The sequence below is a fragment of the Puma concolor genome, chromosome B2, assembly GCF_028749965.1.
Source record: "Puma concolor isolate L17-30 chromosome B2, mPumCon1.1.hap2, whole genome shotgun sequence".
Taxonomy (NCBI): domain Eukaryota; kingdom Metazoa; phylum Chordata; class Mammalia; order Carnivora; family Felidae; genus Puma; species Puma concolor.
Window position 1 is genome coordinate 3,859,015 of NC_141671.1, and position 15,665 is coordinate 3,874,679.

General features: G+C 48.9%; 8 non-coding genes across 8 annotated transcripts; 7 read left to right on the top strand and 1 right to left on the bottom strand.

The window, feature by feature from the left end:
• Window positions 1-1,343: 1,343 nt before the first annotated feature.
• On the bottom strand, window positions 1,344-1,416 carry TRNAR-UCG (transfer RNA arginine (anticodon UCG)). Its single transcript has one exon. It is a non-coding gene; the product is annotated as a tRNA-Arg (tRNA).
• A 2,120-nt stretch (window positions 1,417-3,536) lies between these two features.
• On the top strand, window positions 3,537-3,608 carry TRNAW-CCA (transfer RNA tryptophan (anticodon CCA)). The gene has a single exon. It is a non-coding gene; the product is annotated as a tRNA-Trp (tRNA).
• Window positions 3,609-6,728: 3,120 nt separating this feature from the next.
• TRNAG-GCC (transfer RNA glycine (anticodon GCC)) lies at window positions 6,729-6,799 on the top strand. The gene has a single exon. It is a non-coding gene; the product is annotated as a tRNA-Gly (tRNA).
• A 424-nt stretch (window positions 6,800-7,223) lies between these two features.
• Window positions 7,224-7,295, top strand: TRNAM-CAU (transfer RNA methionine (anticodon CAU)). Its single transcript has one exon. It is a non-coding gene; the product is annotated as a tRNA-Met (tRNA).
• Window positions 7,296-7,690: 395 nt separating this feature from the next.
• On the top strand, window positions 7,691-7,772 carry TRNAS-UGA (transfer RNA serine (anticodon UGA)). The gene has a single exon. It is a non-coding gene; the product is annotated as a tRNA-Ser (tRNA).
• Window positions 7,773-8,918: 1,146 nt separating this feature from the next.
• On the top strand, window positions 8,919-8,990 carry TRNAQ-UUG (transfer RNA glutamine (anticodon UUG)). The gene has a single exon. It is a non-coding gene; the product is annotated as a tRNA-Gln (tRNA).
• A 479-nt stretch (window positions 8,991-9,469) lies between these two features.
• On the top strand, window positions 9,470-9,541 carry TRNAQ-UUG (transfer RNA glutamine (anticodon UUG)). Its single transcript has one exon. It is a non-coding gene; the product is annotated as a tRNA-Gln (tRNA).
• Window positions 9,542-13,741: 4,200 nt separating this feature from the next.
• On the top strand, window positions 13,742-13,823 carry TRNAS-GCU (transfer RNA serine (anticodon GCU)). Its single transcript has one exon. It is a non-coding gene; the product is annotated as a tRNA-Ser (tRNA).
• The last annotated feature ends 1,842 nt before the right edge of the window (window positions 13,824-15,665 follow it).

The window sequence follows — 15,665 nt, forward strand, 5'->3', positions numbered from 1 at the left end:
TTTGGAGGGGCCCAGGGAGGGGCAGCGATGAGAGAGAACACCAGAGACGCAGTTTGGGGCAGATGGCGGAGGTCGGGCTGGGTCACCACCGACCGATGTCTTTACCTGAGCGTGCAAATCTGATTGTGTCCCTTCCCTCCTTTAAAGTCTTAAAAGGTACTTTGTGGCCTATAAAAAGGGCACAAACGGCAGAAGAGGCCCTCGTCATGGGAGCTATCTGACCTTCTCAGCTTCCTTTCCGGCCACGCTGTCCAGGGAGCCCGGGAAGTCCTGAAGCGAGGAAGCGTCTGCTCGTCCTCACAAGGTGCGGGTTCTCGGTGCTGAGCCTCTGCCTTTGATTTGCGACATTTCCTTAGTCCCTTTCTGTTTAGAACAGCATCCCAACTTCCTGTTGCTGTTACTGTTCTGACATTGACTTAAAAAAAAAAAAATCCAAGTCGGTTATCTTCTAAAACGTCTCACATTCTGACTCTGTCTCCCTGTCTCCCGAGGCAACTTTTAATTTATTCCTCCCTGCTCTCTAAACCAGAAGTTAAATCACAGTGATGGATTAGATCGTTTTGATTCCAGTACCTAGTTCCCATCCAGAGGCATTTGTCGGGGCATCCAACTGATAGGGAAGACGGAGCGGTCCCCTCCGAGCTTTCTTCTCCTTTGCAATTAGCAGGGAACCTTGGGGGTGGTCCTTTACCACCACGCGCGTGCTGTTTCCCGCTAACCCTGTTAAGGGTTTTAAGATCCTTAATGCTCTTTGCTGAGTCTCTTAACTTCTCTGGGGATTGAGGACGGTGGTGGGTCTTCTAATCCTACCCCTTGCCTACATTTGTTAGAGGCTGCCGTCGAGCGTGACCTCTTTCCTTCCTTCCCCAGCCTCCGGTCTTTCCTGGGGTGCCCAGGGCCGCCTCGCTTTCCCGCGTTCCCGGGGGTGCAGGTGGGCGGGCGCTCAGCAGCGCGGGGCGGGGTCTGGGGCGGGGCGCGGTCTGGGGCGGGGCGCCGAGCGGGCGCGGGGGGCCGGAGAGCGCCCCCTGCAGCCGGGCTGGGAACCCGGGCTCCCAGACTGGCGCCCCGCCGAGAGGGACGGGGACGGGCCGGGAAGGTCCGCGTTTCCGAGAAGCTCCCGGGGGCAGCTGCCGACCAGAAGAGGGGGTGAGCGACATCGAGGGCCAGTCACTCGCGGGGAGGGCAGCGGGGTCACAAACGGAGGCGGGGGTGTGGAGGAGACCTGGGAGGAGGGGGTGGGGGGTAAAACTATCAGGTTAGCGTCAGAAGGAGAAGAATCTGTTCACGGACTGAACCGAGAAAACAGCAGCAAGGGCCTGGAGTGTAATAAGTGAGCCCCGCAGCAACCACGAAGGGATTCGAACCCTCAATCTTCTGATCCGAAGTCAGACGCCTTATCCATTAGGCCACGTGGTCCTCCTGTGGTGTGAGGGGGTGTGTGGGGAACATTTGGGGAAGGAAAATCATCTTGGCGCTGTGACTGCAACATCGTGAAATCATTATTGCAAAGCAAGGCGCTTCCAAGGCCTCAGAAGTCTGACAGTCTGGACTCCTGACTGTAGGGAACCATCCAGAGGTTGATGGAGGGAGGTGGGTGGGGGGGTGGGTGAACCAGGTGACGGTCATCAGCAGGGCACTTGTTGGGAGGAGAACTGGGTGGTGTGAGTAAGTGATGAATCCCTGAATTCTGCCCCTGAAACCAATATCACTCTGTATGTTAACTAACTGGGATTTAAATAAAATCTCGAGGACAAAAAAAGAAATCTTACAGTCTAGTGGGGGAAACAAGTTGGGCCGCAGGGTCAGAAATGTGGTCAAGTTTCCAGCAAGATAACTGCGGAGGAGAAGAAGGTGAAGCGACAATAACCAACAGACAGTGCTTTATATTTGGACGGCACCTGGGAGCAGAGGCCACAGCCCTGAGGGGACCGTGAGCTCGGGGCTGAGCCGCGAGAGGCAAAGACCAAACCGGATTGCTCCCTGTGCCCTGGGACCACCGTGGCAGGGAGAGATGGTGGGATAAACACAAGAATTCATTTCTGTGCACTGCGCGAATCCCTCTCAGAGCAACTCCAAAATAGAAGTTCCAATGGGACAAGTTGGGGACAGGAGATAACTTAGGCCACAAGATCTTGCCATCTGGAAGGCCGAGGGAGGTTGTCAGACTCCAGAAAGCGGGGGCCTAAGCAAATAGTGTGGGAAAAGCAAAGAGGCAGTCGCATTTACCCGTGAACCCTCCATCCTGGCATCCCAGGGCGGGGCTCAGGAATTGTCAGCAGGGGCTTCCATCTGGAAACTTCCAAGTCAGGGGCAGAGCTGTGTGTCCCACCGGCCCCCCTTCACAATGTTGAAGGCCTAACCCCCAGCCCCTCAGGATGTTACTGTATCTGGAGGGGGGGCTTTTAAAGACCTAGACAAAGCAGGGGAAGGTCACATGGGTGGGCCTTATCCAACGGGACTGGTGTCCTTCTAAAAAGAGATTAGGACACAGACACGACAGAGGAAAGACCCAGTGAAGATACCGGGAGAAGACAGCCATCAGTAGACCTGCTGACAGGGTCGATCTTGGGTTCGTAGTCCCTGGAAATGCCAGAAAATAAATCCGTTGCTTAAAGCACCCAATCTGTGGCACTTAGCTGTGGCGGCCCCTGCTGGCTCAGACATTGTCCACCCTCCATCCTGGAAGGGGATGATCTCCAGGCCGGAGCAGTGATTTTCCGCCTTTCCCCCGAATCGCAATCTCCTGGAGAACTTGTTGACATACAGGCAGCAGAGGCCCACCCCCAGAGTCCCCGCTTCGGTAGTTCTGGGGCGTGGACAAAGATGTGCCTTTCTAGCAAGTTCCTAGCTGAAACTGATGCTCTGCTTCAGGGGACCGCGTTTTGAGACTCACTGTAGGAAGATCAAGCACAGGCTACTAAAAAGTGGGAAGAGCTCGCGATATAGCCACCGGATTTGAGTTGCTGCTCGTGTACAAACTATACAGACCAGAAGGCTGCACATTCTGACGGAGAGGAGCCGGAGCCGGGAGAATTTCCGGAAGTGATGTCGTTTACGCTGGGCTTTTGAGACCCAGCAGCTTTTCAGCAGGTCGGGGTGGGCCTGGTGGGTGCTGAGAAAGGCAGGGAGGCGGGCCGGTGCCGGGCCAGGAGTCTGTTTCAGAAGAGGGAGAAGTCTTGTGAATGACGGGTAAAGCAGTTTTGCCAAGTTTTTTTTGCCATCATGATTCCTGTTTCACTGCGGATCTAAATAGTAAGCACAGGAGAGTTCTCAAAACAGGAGAATTCTGAAGAGTTGGAAAGACTGAGCCTGAGAAAGCACTGAGTTTTCCTGAGAAGGGAGCATTTGGGTTTTTGTATTAATATTTAATGTGGTCAATTCCTTTACTTTCTTAGCAAGGCGTTAGCCAAGCTGTGGATAGTGGGGAGAAAGCTGATCCAATCCACCCATCAACAGAAGAAAATCTTTAGAATCTGGAGGAGAGGAGACAGGATTATTTAAATCCTAATTTGGCAGATAAAGGGCCCTTTCCCCGTGGCCTCGTGGCGCAACGGTAGCGCGTCTGACTCCAGATCAGAAGGTTGCGTGTTCGAATCACGTCGGGGTCAATTGCAAATAACCTTTTTTAGGGTAAAGAAGCAAGGCGATTTCCCTCCAAGGTATACCCAGTAGGTGACTTTGAGAGGCCTCCCAGGAGTTGTGATTGTTAAAAAACAAAATTTACTGGGCCAGTTTTGAAGATCTTACTGACTTTATTCGACCTTTCAAGCCCGGGGCAGCATCCTCTGTAGTAGAGAGAAAGGACCTCCAGGGAGCTGTACAGAATGAGACTCTTATAGGCAGAAGGGCCTGGGAACGAGGAAGTTATACTAGCATAACACAGGCTGGTTCAGGCAGAGTCCCGTTGCTTTACGGGATGACGGGCGTCTATCAGGCAGGTTACCTACCTCGTGCTGACCCAGGGATTTCTCGCTGACTGGTTTAAGATTCCATTTCTGGGACATGCTAACACTGTAACTGGTAAGTCTAGGTCTCGGTGTGGCGATTGGGCTTAGCACAGGTGACTCCATCTTTGGGCCCGTGGTCCTGTTTTTAACACGACAGAAAGGACAGAATATCTGAGTTGTGTGGCACGCGTTGTGATTCTGCTTTTGTCCTTGGCTTGCCAGGGGAATCTCGCTGGGGGAGGAGCCCCCCCCCCCCCAATGGACAGTGCGTCCTTTGCAACCTTCTTTAAAGAAAGGTTTCATGGAAACACTCTCTTGGACAGTCACCACGTCGGGGGAGGCACAGTCTTCTGTTTCCCTCTTTCTGCTCTGGTTGCTTTCTGGACTGTTCCTTCGCCCGGCTGCCTGCAACAGGGTGTGCCTCCTTCTCTGCTTCATTCCCGCCCCGCCCCCACCCAACCAGGAATCTAGAACCATCCTGGGGACGTCCTTTTCCTCACTCCCAGGTCTGAGCAGGAGTCCCACTGAGTGTGATTTCCTAAAACGTCACAGCCCATCTCCTTCTCTGTTCCACTAGGACCTCTTTTCTTCCATCAACATCTCTTGCCCTGGGTGTTGACAGGGACCTCGTCCCAGATCTCCTCGTGTTCCGTGAAATCCGAGTCCTTATGGCGCATGTCTGTACACACAGATCTTGTCTTGATTATCCTCCTCCTTAAAACAAAACAACCCAGCATCTGTCACCCAGGCCTTTCGGTTCCTCAAATACGTGTCGCTCCTTCCCAGGACAGGGCCTTTGTCCTTGACCTTTCCTCTGAAAGGAATGTTCTCCCTTGTTCGCTGCCTGATTCTGTTGCCAGGTGAGCCTGGGCCTGGCCTCAGCCAGCTCCATGGGCCTCGCCGAAGGTTCTCGGTCTTGGTCACCAGAATGAATTCAAGGGCAGACAAGTAGCACAGGAGTGGGAAAGTTTATTAAAGCGGAAAGTACACTGTGGAGAAGTGAGAGCAGGAGAAAAGGGGGTGGGGAGAGGAGGGGGAAGGGGGAAGGGAGAGAGCGAGCACTCAAGAGCGAGCAGGGAGAGCAAGCAGGGAGGTTTGCGTTGGAACTGCCCATGGGGGGTTGTGTTTCTTTCTTTCTTTTTTTTTATTGACAGTTGTTAACTCCGGGGCCGAATATGTATTCCTTGGGGGTGGGAAGCAGAGTTTTGCTCTTTCTTCCTCACTTGCTCGGGGGCTCCCTGCCATGGCTCCTCCCTTCGGCCCCCGTGTGATGGGGCTTCTCGGGGCGTTGGGCCCGGACAGGCCTCTGGCCTTTTCCAAATCCCAGCAACGGAAGAAAACAAAACTGGACCGTATGAGCCCGAAAACTCCACTGGATCAAGTTGCATAACGCGTTCGTTCCCCTGGCCGGTAACGGCTTCCTCCATGCTGGCCTCCAGGCCTCCTGTCAGAGCCTAACTGACAGCCTGGGGGGGACACAGCCCCACTGACATGAACACCAGTGATGTGTGTTATACTGAAGATATCTGCTTCCGATAGAAATACGGTAAAATTTCTGACGTTCGAAGGTTCGCTAAAAAGTTACATGGAATAGAAACCAGTAACTAATATTTGACGGGTGGTTTTATGTTGTTTTTCAAACCGCTTTAATGGCCATCCTCTGAATTTACCTTCGACGCCCCTGGAGGAATGTAGGCACCCTTTAGGCACGAGTAAACAAGAACGAAGGCACTACGTGACTTGATCAGGTTGATTTTTATGTCTCATGCTGTGCAGTTCTGTTTTCTTCTGTTGCTAGGGAAACCTATTTCAAACATATTTCTCCTGTTTGGAGAAACCTATTTCATGGCCCCAATTCTTACTTGAAGATCAATTTGCTGTTGGAGCTTCCTCCCCTTCAGAGCGGCCTAATCACACCTGCCAAGTAAATACTGTGAGTTCTCTATTCTGAAGAAAAGGTGCAAAGAGATAGAGACCGGAAGGAGATAGAGGCATGTGAAAAACTGGCTCTCACATGCTTCGTATCATCCGGACTATCAGAGCCCATTACCTCCCAGAAAACCAAACTCGAGGCTCACTTTGGTAAAGATAATTTTCATGGATCGTCAATGGTTTTCTCTGTGTTGGCTTTTTCTCCAGACAAGTGAAAAGTCCTCAAAAGCAAGGGATATAACTTCTATTTATTTCCAGGTCCCGCTTGGCTTTTGGTTCCCCAGCCCCACACCGACCTCGGCGGCCAGTGGCCACCCTCCAAAGGGCAAGTCACGGGGATGTGTGTAAGGGATAGGATTCGGGAGAATTCCTACTTCCAGCATTTTCTGTACTATTCTCGCGTCTGATGACCATAACCTTCTTCTACAAACTTGGGTCTTCACGGCAGAGTGACGATAGGTCTTTTTTCCAAAATGTGGTAACTTGTTTCAACCTCGAATTGAGCGCTTTGACCCAGTAATTAACCGAATTGGCTTGCATCCTAACGGAGAGATTTTTGGAATTTGTTTTCATTAACGATGTAAGGGGGGAAGCGGGGGATGGAGAAAAGACATTTTTATATGTTGGGTATTTATACTTGTTTTTCACCTTCAAAAGCCTCCAAGGGCCGCATATCAGCAGTTTCACTTCTTCTAAGTCGCAGGTTTTCTTAGAATGTTTAGGTATAATTTTTTCTTTGATTGGGTTTAGAAAAATCCTAGGGAAAAAGTGTACAATCTCATTGCTCTACTTTCCAGAGACTGTATAACTGTAGCTATAAGGACAAATATGGGGGACAAGGCATGCCGAGCATTGGTGGTTCAGTGGTAGAATTCTCGCCTGCCACGCGGGAGGCCCGGGTTCGATTCCCGGCCAATGCAGCGTTCGCGTTTTACCCAGCGCGCGGGTGAAAACATTTTGACCGAAAACTTACAAGCTAAAAGTACCTTAAAGTAACAGTGTTTCTTGTATCCCCGTTTGGCTAAGAAAGATCAAAGCAAGCCCTCCTTTTGCAATTTCAGCTTATAAATGATGCCAATTGGCATGCATTTGGTTTTCCCCATGACCTGAGACGTCATCCTGCTGGAGCTGGCGTGCACTCCGACCTCAACCGGTCGGTCTTTCCGGGGCGAATTGCAAGCCGCTGGCATTTGAGGGGCGGAGCGTGGCAGTGCACGGAGCCGGGGGTATGCTTTCTCAGTCTTGGAGGCAATCGCTGAAAAGCATCCAGACATCTCATAAGTAAGAAGGCGCCAAAATTTACTGCCTTGAAATTTAAATTTGAAAAGCCGGCTTAGTGTGGGGAGCAGAGTGGCGCAGCGGGAGCGTGCTGGGCCCATAACCCAGAGGTCGATGGATCGAAACCATCCTCTGCTATCTCCTCAGCACCCTTCTTTGGCTCAACCTCAAATTTTAGAAAAAGGGAGTGGACCAGATCTGGAGGTGTAAGAATCCCCAAGGGAATTTGGGACAAACACCTGCTTCCTGTCTTTGCTTCCCTTTGGTCCCTTGTAACTCAATCTCTGAGTTGGGTACCCCCGCACCTGTTGGATTGAATGCGACGTCCGCAGGGGCTTTGGTATTTCCCACGACAGGCAAACGTTACAATTTGTAATAACTTCTGTTATCAACGTCTCGATATTCAAAACCTTGTTGTTTTTAGTATGATGACAGGCGGTCCAGAGTTGTTAGACCAGCAGGAAAATCAATTTACAAACAGGGAAGATATTATTCCTCATGGGAATATATCCAGACAGCTGGGGAGCAGTCACGTAGTCGTGGCCGAGTGGTTAAGGCGATGGACTTGAAATCCATTGGGGTCTCCCCGCGCAGGTTCGAATCCTGCCGACTACGGTGTAGTGTTTTCTTTCCAGGTGTTACACCTGCTGGACCAACTTTGGAAGCTGCAAAGCACACAAACAGCACGAAATACACCGTTTTCCTGGGTAATACTATGTTTGTCCTTGAAACTGTAAGCAGGTAGTTGTCCTTTAGTATAACAGCGGGGGAAGAAAATTTTTGAAAATGATTTGGGGAAAACATTAGGGATTTCTTCTGAAACCACTATACAGATGCTGAAAAGTGCCCAGGCTTTAATCTTTTTTTTTAAAATTATTTTAATTAAAAAAAATTTTTTTTATTTCCAATTCCCTATCCAGCTCGGGTCTGACTTCTGAAACCGAAATCCGAAATCCGAAATTTGGGCACACTCAGTGCATCACTCTTTTACTCGAGAGCACATTTGGTGTTTTGGAATCAGTATCTCAAACAGGAGATTTCCAATCTTCCCTCCTTCTGGAGCCCTCTTATTCCACTTAGGAAGCCAGAACTGCAGAGAGGATGCACAGGATAGAGAATTTTCAAAACTGTTTTCAGTTTTTCAGACATTGGCTTTGTTTTCAGACGTTGGCTAAATCTTACTAAGAAAAGAAGAACTGTGGTGATTGATAAAACTGGCAGACACACAATACTGTATATGCAACAGAAATAAGAGTAAATATAACAGAAATTAATCTTTTATTACACTTGCAATTGATCCACTAGAGAAAGCGGATAAGCAAAAAGAAGGACGTAAAAATACTTGGAAATGTAGAAGTTCTTCTTAATCCTTGAAATTAAATTCCCATGCTACCTTTAACTTTTTTTCTTCTTGAGTTTTCTATATTCGTACATGTCCGAAGAGATATTTTAAGCATTGACACTTTCCTCTTTAAGCCTATAGGCAGACAAACGTTCGTCGTCCAGGTTAGGTAGTCAGGAAATGCACAGTTTTGATTTTTCTAGGAATATTGGCACTCAAGTCCTCTGTGGGCCCTGGTGAAAATTCTAAGCAAAGACGAGCTCCGTGGGGCTTTCCACCCCCAGCCGAACAAGTCTGTTGCCCCCTTGGATCCAGGGAACGTGGACCTTCTGCACCTGTTCAGGACAGAGATCCAACCACATGCATGCGACTCGCTGCAAAGAGCTTCCAAACACTTGCCAGGGGACACAGCTGTCATCGGCCCCATGGTGTAATGGTTAGCACTCTGGACTTTGAATCCAGCGATCCGAGTTCAAATCTCGGTGGGACCTGCCAACCTTTTAGTATCTTCTCTTCTCTTAAATCACCCCCGTACCTGGACTTGGCCAGAGACACCTGTGTACTTGGGCACCTCAGCACTCAGCATCCCAGTTAGCAGGGCGACACTGCCCTGCAGAGCTGCGTGGCTTGTGCGCTTTTCTGGAATTCTGTGTCCTCCTCTGCATCGCGCCCCCTCCCCCCCACCCCTTCATTGGGAAACCAGGTTATCCTCTGGATGCCCTAAGTACTCCTGTGTCACACCCCGGACCTCAGTTCCGGGTTTGGGTTCCAGCAGGATCTTGGTCTTAACATTGTTTACGCGTGTGAGCCCCAGTTGTCCTGTTTGTTTTGGAGCATCTGCTGTCTGGGATATAGCAGATTTCCCACTGATATTTAAAAAATATAAATACTGTAGTCCATAACATGCTGAATAGAACGACAAGCCCTGCATTTAATATTCATAGATATTCCCTCAAAATACATGTGTGGTGGCCCCATGGTGTAATGGTTAGCACTCTGGACTTTGAATCCAGCGATCCGAGTTCAAATCTCGGTGGGACCTGCTTTGGTTTTGGTCGCCTGTCCCCACGTTTCAATTTGCCAGTGCAATTTGCCAGTGCATCCTGCTGTGTGTGGGGGCATGAACTTTACACTTGAGCTTTCTTCCCCAGAAGAGCCTCCTGTGATTCCTTACTCTCTTCTCAGACTTACGAGAAGCGAAGTACTTTGTGTCCTCGTGGAAAGCATTCTGGTCTCCCTGGGTTCCTGAATGTCAATCTGATCCTCTTTAGTCTTAAGGCCCTAACGGCTCACGTATCAGACACCACCCCCCACCCCCCCTTTTCTCCCCCGCAGTTCACACAAATGTTCTGGAGGCTAACGGTGACCTTGAAAACGTCCAAGCCGTGGAGTGAGACCCCAGCCACCCCTTTCCAATTTCTCTAGACAAGAGGCTCTCTCTTAATGTTCCTTAGATTGAATTTACGAACATCTTGAAGATCAAGTGACCAGACTCAAGGGGATACGCGTCTTCCCTTGAAGGTTTGTTATACAGAGATCCCGTGGTGTGACGGTTAACCCGCTAGGCATGGGATCCTTCCGTTGACTCTCCTGTCCTTAGTTCAAGCACATCTTCCAGTGATCTCAATGACAGCAGGAGAAGAGCCTCTATAAACTCCTCTGGCCTCTAAACAGTGTTCTGGAAAAAGCCCTGCAAAACTTCTTCACGCCTATTAAGCCCCAGTCATGGTCATGTTTTAGAACCTCTGTATTAGTTTCCCCTTGCTGCCGTAGCAAATTACCGCGTACTTAGTGGCTGAAAACAACACGAATCAGCCTTCTTACAGCTCTGGAGATCAGAAGTCTAAAATCAAGGTGTCAGCAGGTTTTCTGGAGACTTTGGGGAAGAGGCTTGTTTCATTGCCATTTTCAGCTTCTAGAGGGCTCTTCCCCGGATCACCTCTTGCTTCTGTGGTCACGTTTCCTATGATTAAGTCTGACCTTGCTTTGGGTGCTCTTGGAAAATCCAGGATAATCTCTTCATTTCAAACTCCTCGATGTAATCGCATCTAGAAAGTGTCTTTTCCCAGGTAAGGTAATGTATTCATGGGTTCTGGGGATTGGGATGTGGGTCTATGTTAGAATGCATGACTCAGACTACCACAGCCTCTGTTAACGAATGGCAAGTATCTATTAATGCTCTTTAGATTGATTCTATTGATCAGGACTTTTTTCCAAAGGTAAAATATGCATCCAGCTTCCAGACACGTCTTTTCTTCAATAGACACTCTTCTGTAAGGGCTCCATGGTGTAATGCTTAGCATTTGAACCCAGATCTGGCAATCTTACGGTCCCTTGTGCTTTTACCTTCTCAGTGGCATTCCCTCGCTGCCACGGGATCTCAGGGCCATCAGGCCTTCCTGACTCTGTGGGTTATTTGTTGTATAGATTGCCACAGATCGGCACTTACAACAAGATACACTTCGTCTAACAGTTGCGGTGGGTCTCTAGGGTCAACGTGGCCGGGTCTTCTGCTTCCCGGTCTTTTGTGACCTGCATCCAAAGTATTGGCTGCACTGGAGTCACCTCAAATCTCAAGGGGGGAAGGATCCCATCGTTTCCAAACTCACACGTGTGTTGCAGGATTTAGTTCCTCAAAGGTTGTGGAACCGAGGGCCTCAGTGGCTGGCTGGCTGGTGGCTGGAGTCCGTCAGTGGTTCCTTGCCTCATGGATCTTACCAACACGACAGCTTGTTTTCTCAAAACATGCAGGCTGAGACAGCAATAGGGCAAACGTTTGGGTAAGCTGGAAACCATGATCTGGTGTCATCTAATCACGCAAGTGACATCCTGTCACATTTACTGTGTTCTGTATGTTAGGAGCAAGTCGCTAGGTCCAGCCCACACTCAATGGAAGGAATTACACAAAAAATATGTCTACCGCACTGGATTTCAAAGACCCTAGAGATCCCAAAGCAGAGTGAGACCCGTCTGGCTCTGGCCTTCTCCTAGGACTCATACTTGGCAGGTAGCTCGTTTTTTCCTTTTGCTTAGTCACCAAGTGCTCTATTGAGAGGAATTGCTGGGACCTTCCCACTGGGAACATTCCTTCCAGGTCTTAGTGATTATAGTTTTCCTTTATCTGTCTTTCTTTACATCGTGTTTTACAATTCCCGTCCTGCCACTCCCAAGCCCAGATAAATTCTTTTTCTTTCCCGCATCATTTTAGAATTCGTCACTCACTTAAACTTAAAAACAGTGACAACTTTGTGCCTTTTACCTGTTGTATTGTATGCACTGCCACGGGATCCCTTTTCTCCACAGAGTTACCAACACTTGTTATCTATTGACTTGATGATGATAGCCATTCTAACGGATGTGGGTGCTTGTGGTTTTGACTTGCATTTCCCCGATTATTGGCGATGTTGAACAGGTTGGCCAGTTAGATGCTTTCTTTGGAGAAATGTTCCATAAAAGGGAGGTCGACACAAAACGACGTCCAGAAGCCCAGGGAGCAGGAAGACGGAAGGTAAAGGCTGACAAGTCTAGTTGGAGGAGAAATGGTTTCTCATGGGGATTTAGGGACAGATGCGTGTCTTGGGTGACCCCACCTCCTGTGAGACCTGCTTTTATAGCCTTGGGGGCTGGGAGCACACAGGGAGGACTTCCTGGAGGAGATGTTGGAGACTCACAGTTGTATCTCCAGAGCTGACTGAGGACATTGTGCCCGAAGGTGTACTTATCAGGGTGGGGTTGGACAGAAAGAATGTGTGTGTGTGTGTGGGGGGGGGAGGTGGGAGTGTGTCTGGGGGCCATGCTCAGGAAGGCTTCAGGTCCCAGGGTGGCCGTCATAGCAGATCTGTCCGAGATGGTGCCAGTCTGGTCCACGCAAATGTCTATATGGCTCTCTGGCCATTTTTAAATAGGACTTGATTGTTGTTATGTCCATTTTTAAATAGGACTTGAGTTGTATGAGTTCTTCCTCTATTTTGGGTATTAAATCCTCCTCCAATATATGGTTTGCAAATATTTTCTCCTATTCCACAGTTTGCTCTCTCATTTTCTCGATGTCTTTTGCCCCGCAGACGCGTTAGTCCCACTTGTTGACTTTTTTCTTTTGTTGTTTGTGCTGTTGGTGTCTTGTCCAAAAAAATCGTTGCTGAAATAAATGTCAAGGAGTTTTCCGCCTTATGTTTCCTTCTAGGAGTTTTATGGTTTCTGGTCTTATATCTATGTCTTTAATCCAATTCCTGTTAATTTTTGTGAGTGCTGTGAGATACAGACGTCCTCTTTCAGTTGTCCAAGATTTGGCTTATATCCCATATGAGGCTTGCGTGGCCTCGAAGATGTTGCTCTACGTTCTGTCTGTACCAAGGTTGTTGACGGTTTTTTTGTTTTTGTTTTTAATCATGAAAGACTGTTGTGTTTCGTCAACAATCTGGCAGACAGAGGTGAAACGTGAAGGCATGTTTGTTTTAATAAGGTCTTTAAAAACACCCCTTTAACTGAGATTCCCCAAGATCCCTGGAGGCGTGTGTTCTTCCTTGGGGCCGCTGCAACAGACCCCTGATCCACCTGCCGGCGTGTTCCCGGGGATCTGTGGCCGGTGGGCATCGAAATAGGCAATAAAAAAAAAAAAAAAAAAAATGACAGCAAATTTTTAAAAATCAAACGTACTGTACGAAACAAACAAAACAAATAGAACCAGCACAGAACACAGCTCCCTCGGATGGTCCTACGATCCTTCCATACAGTCCAAAAATCTTTGGCCTGACATTCGGGACAGGTTACAGTTTGACTTTCACGCCTCCCTTCCAGCTCTCGCCCAGTCACCCTCCAGGACTTCCCGGAGAGGTGACTGTTTCTAAGAAGCGCTCATGGTGCCCAGGACGGCCATCCTCCTGGGAATCCTGCCGAGGAATCTCCCGCGCTAATAGATGCAGTCCGTGGTTCCGATGTACGGGCCCTAAGAGGGACGACGAAATCCAGTTAGATTTTTAGAACCAAAGCAGTCATTAACTCCGTTCCGCCGTCAGAGGCTCCCATGTTTCCTTAGGAAGAGTGTTTTGTTTCTCTTCGGGTCCACATCCTCTTCCCCCGGACGTTAGTCTCTTCTTTATTTTGTTTTTCGCTTTGTCAAGGTAAGAGGGCCCCTTCCAGGGAGCAAAGGGATCCACTTCATGAATAGCACAATGGGAATGACAAAAATAGACCTGTGCGCGAGACAGCAACATAATATTTATCCGAGACGCCGCCAGCGGGTGACGAGGTGGCCGAGTGGTTAAGGCGATGGACTGCTAATCCATTGTGCTCTGCACGCGTGGGTTCGAATCCCATCCTCGTCGCGGCTGTTCCCCTGCGGCCAGGGCAGCGAGGTTTTAGCTCTTTGCGAGAGAGATGGCCCGATCTTGTTGGCAGCGCTTGTAGGGAAAGAGACAGAAACGGTAACTTTGGCTATTTGCAACTTACCCATTTAACCGTTTTACAGAGGGGTCGGAGGGTGGATTTGCTCCCATCGCCTTGAGGGGAACGGCCGCCCGAAACTCCGGTCCCGGAGCCTGCGTCTTCCTTCGCGGGTCAGCCACTCGGCCCCTCCGGCCCGCGGTCCCGACGGAGGTCGCAGGCCGGTTCCCTGCGCCCCCGCGCCGCCGTGACCTCACGTCTCCCAGCTGAGGTCCAGCCGCCAGTGCGGGTGCCGGCGCACAGGTGATGCTGGCGCCCCCTTCCGGCAAAAGGTCCTTTTGCAAGCCCCACCTCGCACGTACCTTTCGCGTAAATCCGCAAAGAAAAGCGATTCTCTATTTTTTTTTTTTTTTAAAGTAGAATCCTAGTCCATCAGGGGGCTTGAACTCACGACCCCGAGATGGAGAGTCACGTGCTCTACCGTCTGAGCCAGTCAGGCGCCCCGGCGTCATTCTCCATTTTGTGTTTCGGCTGAAAGAGTTTAAATCAAAGATCTTTTCCAAGCGCCCCAGCCTCTATTCGTTTCTCCCTTCTTTGCTCACCTTCTGCCATTTGCATCTCAATTGTGGCACATAATCCCATAAAATCTCCGCCGTCACCTGTTTTCACTTTACTATGAACTAGGCAGCAAGGGTCGGGTATACCGCGTACAACGACACAATTTGTAGGGACTGTAGAGATGATCTCTTTGAAAACTCCCCCCTGTGTCACCTGTCTCCATTTTACAGATGAGGAAACTAAGGTAGAAACCAAGCCAACTGTTTTTAAAAAACTCATATAACGGGCCTTTCCTTATTAAGGTTCGGGCGGACCAAGTTCTTCGGGTGATGAGATCTTTCCAATGTGTCCCGATCTTGCAACTGACACTGTGACTTTTGCTATCTAGAAAATTCTTAAGTACATTTGTCATGAGCCAGCGGATCTTCGAAAAACCTCACGAGGACTGAGGCCCATGGAGCACAAAATCTGAAGCAATTATCTGATTTTGAATTTTATCTAAGAATATCTGGCTTCTATGGTATATGTAGTTTGAAGATGGTTTACAAACTCCTACATGAAAGAAAGCATCAGACCATTAAAAATTAGATGGAAAAAATCGCAAAAGAAACCCTGATAAAGTTCCTAAGCAAAAATTAAACACTATCACATGGCCCAAGACACCCGGTATCCAAACAAAACCATAGCGTGGTAAAATACAGCAAACCGGAACAGTTTGTCGCTCTTACGACATGCAGAGAATATATTCAACTTTTTAATCTATCTTTCCTTAGCCTGGCGAAGCGATGGATGAAGGGAAGGTATCTCATAAAAGTTAACTGGCTTCATCTCAGTGATATTTAATGCTTCAAAATTCAAGATAATTGATCTCCTGCCAAGACCTACGAAGGACACACCGTGGTTGATCAAAGTTGGATTTATTGTCTTGTTACAAGGAGGGGGGCAAAATATGGTGACCTATTAAGTGACTCAGTTACTCGATGGTTGGGTACCTTAATAGTTTTTGTCTCCAAGGTGAGAGGATCAAAGCAAGACGAGAGCTAAAATGGGTTTGAAAAAATGCAGTGGTCCCTCCTGTGAGCCGGGAAGGAGGGGAGGTTTGGCAACTTTTGTTACATGTGCAACGTTATTGCTTTTCATCTGCGTTCATTGCTTTTCATCTGCGTTCAGACATGATTACGGACAGTGTTTTGTTTTCATCTTGCTTCGTCATGGTCACAAGGTGG